Source organism: Coregonus clupeaformis, chromosome 19 (assembly GCF_020615455.1).
Source record: "Coregonus clupeaformis isolate EN_2021a chromosome 19, ASM2061545v1, whole genome shotgun sequence".
NCBI classification, from domain to species: domain Eukaryota; kingdom Metazoa; phylum Chordata; class Actinopteri; order Salmoniformes; family Salmonidae; genus Coregonus; species Coregonus clupeaformis.
The window spans coordinates 46,171,204-46,177,203 of record NC_059210.1 but is presented as its reverse complement, the minus strand read 5'-3'; positions in this window follow the sequence as shown (position 1 = coordinate 46,177,203).

Sequence of the window (6,000 nt, the reverse complement as noted above, 5' to 3'; positions counted from 1 at the left end):
CTTTCTTAAGACATCCCATTCTCCCAAACCATGGTCTCAGATGTATGTAATGATGCTACCGGTCTTAGTTTGGATGAGAACTGTGTGTGTTTGTGTTTGTGTGTGTGTGTGAATGTAAGCGTGTTATTTGTTTGACTATGTGACTGTTCATGTGTATATATATATATATATATATATGTCTCTACATCTGAGTATGTGTTGAGGTCACAGGGTCACTGGGGTTAAACTGGGGTCAACTGGGATGTCACACCTCTCACTGTGTGGGATGCCCTTCAGTATGACGGAAGACCGTAAGAAAACAAACTGAAATGAAACCACAACCCTCTTTTCAAGACGTGATGCAACTTCTCATGCTTCTGTTCAGGGAAGGGTGACCATGTAAGGACAGTTCATCAACAGTGGGTTGTATATGGAATACCATGTATAGTTTTAGTAAAGTTGTATATTTTATGACAAAATGTAATTTGTATATATATATCTATTAACTTTTTTCAAATATATATATTTATATAATTGGTAAAAACAAGTAAATTATTGTTGCAATAAATGTTAAATGTTTCTCTCTGTACTCTGTCTAGAAGTAGGAGTAAGATGCTCTTTAGTTTATTACATATCTTCTTTTCAACATTGTATTTTTTTCCCCCCTCAAAACTATTTAAATACATTTATATCATATTTATCTATAATATTCCCTTTGGAAACCAAAGCAAAATGTTTTGATTATGAAAAAAGCCACTAGTGTTGGTTAAACATTCTCCAAATATAATAGGTAGCACTGTCAGTCCTTGAGAGGGTCCCAGGATGGAGGAGTTTTCCCCCATGTGGTCGCCAACGCGGAGCTCAGTCTCTGGGCTCAAGTGTCTCTAGTTTAATTACAATGCCAGGCAGAGAGGAGAGAGGCCCATGTCAGTACTGTGTCAGTATGTCAACACTATGTCAGTTCTAGGTCAGTACTGCATCTGTACTCCTGTGTTCGCTGTAGCTGAGCGGATCTCTGTAAGAATATTCTGAAAGGCAACTGAACTTTCCTTATGGTTAGAGATTCATCCTCCTCCTCCTTCACGCAAACAGGGAATCCTTCAGAGGCCAAACAAACAGCAGGCAAAGAGATAGAGGGAAGGGTTGGAGGGAGACAGAGAAGAAGAGAGGTACAAAGAAGGAATGGTCTGTGGGAGAGGTTAAGGGTGTGACTAGAGGAGCAACAACCCAAGCTGTTACAAAATAACTGTTCTAATCGGAGCTCATGCAAGATTCTCTTCTGCAAAGAATTTCTGCAAAGTAGAAGCCTAAGTATTGTTGTCCATTAGTTTACTACAATTAGGGCAGGGGTGGTAGGGTTAGGGGAAAATAAGAAAGAAGGAAAATATATTTAATTAGTTTACTCCAATTAGGGGAGGGGTGGTAGGGTTAGGGGAAAATAATAAATAAAAAAAATATATATATGGGGGATTGGAAATGATGCAGACAATTACATTGATAGAAGCCACAATATATTTCCAATATTAAAGTTGATCTACCCCCTAAAAAAATTATAAAACAAATATATATAAATATATATATATATATATATATACATACATACATACATACATACATACATACATACATACATACATACACTACCGTTCAAAAGTTTGGGGTCATTTTGAAATGTCCTTGTTTTCGAAAGAAAAGCAATTTTTTTGTCCATTAAAATTACATCAAAAACAACAATGTCTACACTGTATTTCTGATCAATTTGATGTTATTTTAATGGACAAAAAAATTGCTTTTCTTTCGAAAACAAGGACATTTCTAAGTGAGCCCAAACTTTTGAAAGGTAGTATATATATATATATATATATATATATATATATATATGCACACTTCTGCATCTTATCTGACAGGTTGTGGGATGGGGGAGGGACTTATTTGATTCCTCCTCCCATAATTCAGTGCAGTGCTGAGAGCAGAGTATAAATACAAAAACATACTCTTTCAGAAACATCAAAATGAAAACAAATGAAAAGCAGCCACCTAAAAATGGAGCTGGTGTAAAAGGTCTCTCTCTCTCTCTCTCTCTCTCTCTCTCTCTCTCTCTCTCTCTCTCTCTCTCTCTCTCTCTCTCTCTCTCTCTCTCTCTCTGCATGCTGGGAGTGTTTGGTGCGTGCTGGGAATTGTTTGAGTGAGTGCTAAGTGCGAGTGTTGTGTAGAGTTAGGTATCCTGGGCTTTCCTTTTCTTGGTGATATCCTTTTTTCTTCTATGCATGATTAAGATTATTATTTCTATTTTTTTGTTGTGGTAGAATTAAGTATATTGTTTTTCGTGTCGAAATTACCCTGATTTTGGTGGGGATGGCGGCCCGAATCGGGACGCCGTCCCTGTCACTTCGACACGGCTTTAGGTGTGTTACTGAAGCTACTGTCACGGTGGAAGAGGTTCTGGTCGCCGTAGGAGAGAAGGTAGGATATGAGAATGTTGCTTATGCGTCACGGATGAATAAAGCGGTGGTGGTATTTCTTAAAGAAGAGCGCCTTGTTGATCGTATGGTTGAGCATGGCATACTTCTTAAAGGAATGTTTATTCAAGTTACGCCGCTTTTTTCTCCGTCAACAAGGGTAACGATTTCAAATGTACCGCCGTTCATTCCAAATGAGCTATTGGAGCGCGAGTTATTGCGCTTTGGGAAGTTTGCAAGTACAATTAAGGTTGTCCCATTGGGTTGCAAACACCCGGCGTTGAAACAGGTAATGTCGTTTCGGCGACAGGTGTTTATGTTTTTGGACTCACCGGAGCAGACTTTGGAGTTATCGTTTAAAGTCAAGTATGACAATAGACTGTATATGGCTTATGCTAGTACGGGTAGTCAACGGTGTTTTGAGTGTGGGGATGTTGGTCATAAGCGACATGCTTGCCCGAAAAGGGAGAAGGCAGAGGGAGGGGCGCAGGTGGTCCTCGTAACGCCTGGGCCCACTGATGTAGGAAGAGGTGGGCTGACAGTGGTAGAACAGCCACACGCATCTGTTGCTGAGGAACAAGTTGTCCGTGTTGAGGGCACAGAGGTGCAACTTGTACCAGAGGGAAATGTTATGCAGCAGAAAAAAATTGTTGTAGAAGGTAAGGATGGATCTGAAGGGCCATTTCCTCAGACTGGTGAGGAGGTGCCCAGTACGAGTGCTGTGGTACAGGAGGGGGTACATGTGGAGCTAATCTCCCAGGTAGTGGAGGAGATGCCCACTAAAAGTAATGGGTTACAGGAGAGGGTTCATGTGGAGCTCATCTCCCAGGTAGTGGAGGAGATGCCCACTATGAGTGCTGGGGTACAGGGGGCTAGTCTCCCAGGTAGTGGAGGAGATGCCCACTATGAGTGCTGGGTTACAGGGGGCTAGTCTCCCAGGTAGTGGAGGAGATGCCCACTACGAGTAATGGGGTCCAGGTGGGGCTAGTCTCCCAGGTAGTGGGGGAGATGCCCACTAAGAGTAATGGGGTTCAGGTGGGGCTAGTCTCCCAGGTAGTGGAGGAGATGCCCACTACGAGTAATGGGGTTCAGGTGGGGCTAGTCTCCCAGGCAGTGGAGGAGATGCCTGGTACGAGTGATGGGGTGCAAGTGGGGAGTGTTGAAAGGGATGTGGTAGAGGGGAGTCAGTGGTCTGTGGCCTCAGTTGAGGAGGATCAGGAGAAGGATATGGATATGGATATCTCTCTTGATACGGTATCAGCTGGTGAGGACTCAATTTACGATCTAGAGGAGGTAAAAGGGTTTCTGGATCAGACTTTTGGGAAATCTGTCAAATTGGCAGATTATTTTGATGTTGATAAGTTTGTGAGGTCAGCTGTGATGTTACAGAAGACGGTGGGGTTAGACCAGTTGAGTGAGAAGAAGCGGTTTCGCTTGAGGAAATTTGTTACTGCTGTTGCAGCAGCAAAGGGTGGTGGGAAACGTGGTCAGGTTAAGAGAAAATTTAAATAATTATGATGATTATGCCTCATAGGGTGTTCTATTCTCTTTGTCTGGTTTCTCTGTGGTATCTTCTGCTTTTCCTTTGTCTTTTCTATATGGAGGTACTAAGGGTAGGTTCTCTCAACATTAATGGAGGAAGGGACAGGAATAAGAGGGCTTGGGTATTAGAAGTAATAAAACAGAAAAGGCTTAATGTAGTTTTCCTACAGGAGACACATAGTGATGAGGAAAATGCGGCTGACTGGGGTATGTGGTGGGAGGGGCAGCATATACTCAGTCATGGTACTAATTTCAGTGCTGGGGTGGCAATCTTGTTTTCTTCAGGCTTAGGGGTGACTGTGGTATCTACAACAGAGATTGTCAAGGGTCGGGTTTTATTGGTCAAGGTGAATGTTATGGGGTTTTTTGTTTGTTTTTTTGAATGTTTATGCTCCTAATGAGGGTACAGAGCGTATTGTTGTTTTTGATAAAATAAAGGAAACCTTAAGACAGTGTGACCAAGAGGGGTGTATGGTTTTAGGGGGGACTGGAACTGTACAGTGGATTTTACTGTTGATCGCACCGCTGAAGAACCTCACCTGCGGTCAGCAATTTGTCTGTCTGGTCTATTAACTGAGTTTGAGCTTTCTGATGTGTGGAGAGTAAGGAATGCAAAAGTTAGGCAGTACACATGGCTAAAAGTTAATGAAGGTCATGTCAGTGCAGCAAGGTTAGACAGGTTGTATGTATCTGAGCAATACTGTAGTAGGGTTGGAAGGTGTGACATTACTCCTGTGGGTTTCTCTGATCACCATATTGTCACTGTTGATATTCACTTGTCCTGTCCACGAAGGTCATCATCTTATTGGTATTTTAATGTTAAATTGTTACATGATGTCATGTTTTGTGAAAGGTTTTTGTTGTTTTGGGAAAAATGGAGGGTTACAAAAGGGAATTTTGAGTCCTTGAGACAATGGTGGGAGGTTGGGAAGGCCCAAATACGATTATTTTGTCAACAGTATACTGCTCTGTCTCGAATTGAAGTTAAAGAGACTATCAGGGCCCTTGAGCAGAACATTAAATCTATTGAATTGAAGTTGCTCACTCAGAATGACCCCGGACTAGTCATGAACTTACAGGACAAGAAACATGAACTGAGGTCGTTTCTGCATGAAAGAGTGAAGGGTGCCTTGATTAGGTCTCGTTTCGCTTCCCTCAAGGATATGGATGCTCCTAGTGCTTCTTTTTTTTAACCTAGGACAGTCGACATTGCAACGTAAACAGATGGTCTGCCTTCGTCTCCCTGATGGGAAGGTGACCACGGATGACAGTGAAATGTGTCAACATGCCGTGGATTTCTATTCTGCCCTCTATAAGGCGGAGGATTGTGACTCTCTGTGTACTGAACAGTTGTTACACGGTCTTCCTCAATTGGGACCTGAGCAAAGAGTCGCATTGGACTATGACATTACACTGCAAGAGCTGTCCACAGCAGTTATGCAGCTCTCAACAGGCCGAGCCCCTGGCATTGATGGTTTACCATCTGAGTTTTACAAGCACTTTTGGGGGTCTATTGGGGAGGATTTTTATGAAGTGGTGTGTGAATCTTTTCATGAGGGCTCTCTTCCTGTATCTTGTCAACGTGCGGTACTTTCACTGTTGCCAAAAAAGGGGGATTTGGCTCTCATAAAAAATTGGAGACCTGTTGCTTTGCTGTGTGCAGAATATAAAATTGTTTCTAAATGTCTCTCAAACAGGTTGAAAGAGTATCTGGGATTGTTGGTCCACAAGGACCAGTCCTACTGTGTACCTGATCGCTCTATTGTTGACAACTTGTTTCTAATAAGAGATGTTTTGGACATTTGTAAACTGTCTGATGTAAATGTGGGTTTACTTTCTTTGGATCAGGAGAAGGCTTTTGATCGTGTGGACCACCAGTACTTGTTTAAAACAATGAAAGCCTTTGGGGTTGGGGATGTTTTTTTGTCTTGGATGAAGTTACTGTATGCTGGGGCCTCGTGTATGGTGAAGGTGGGGGGTGGTTTGAGTTGTCCCATCCCTGTCCAAAGGGGCATCAGGC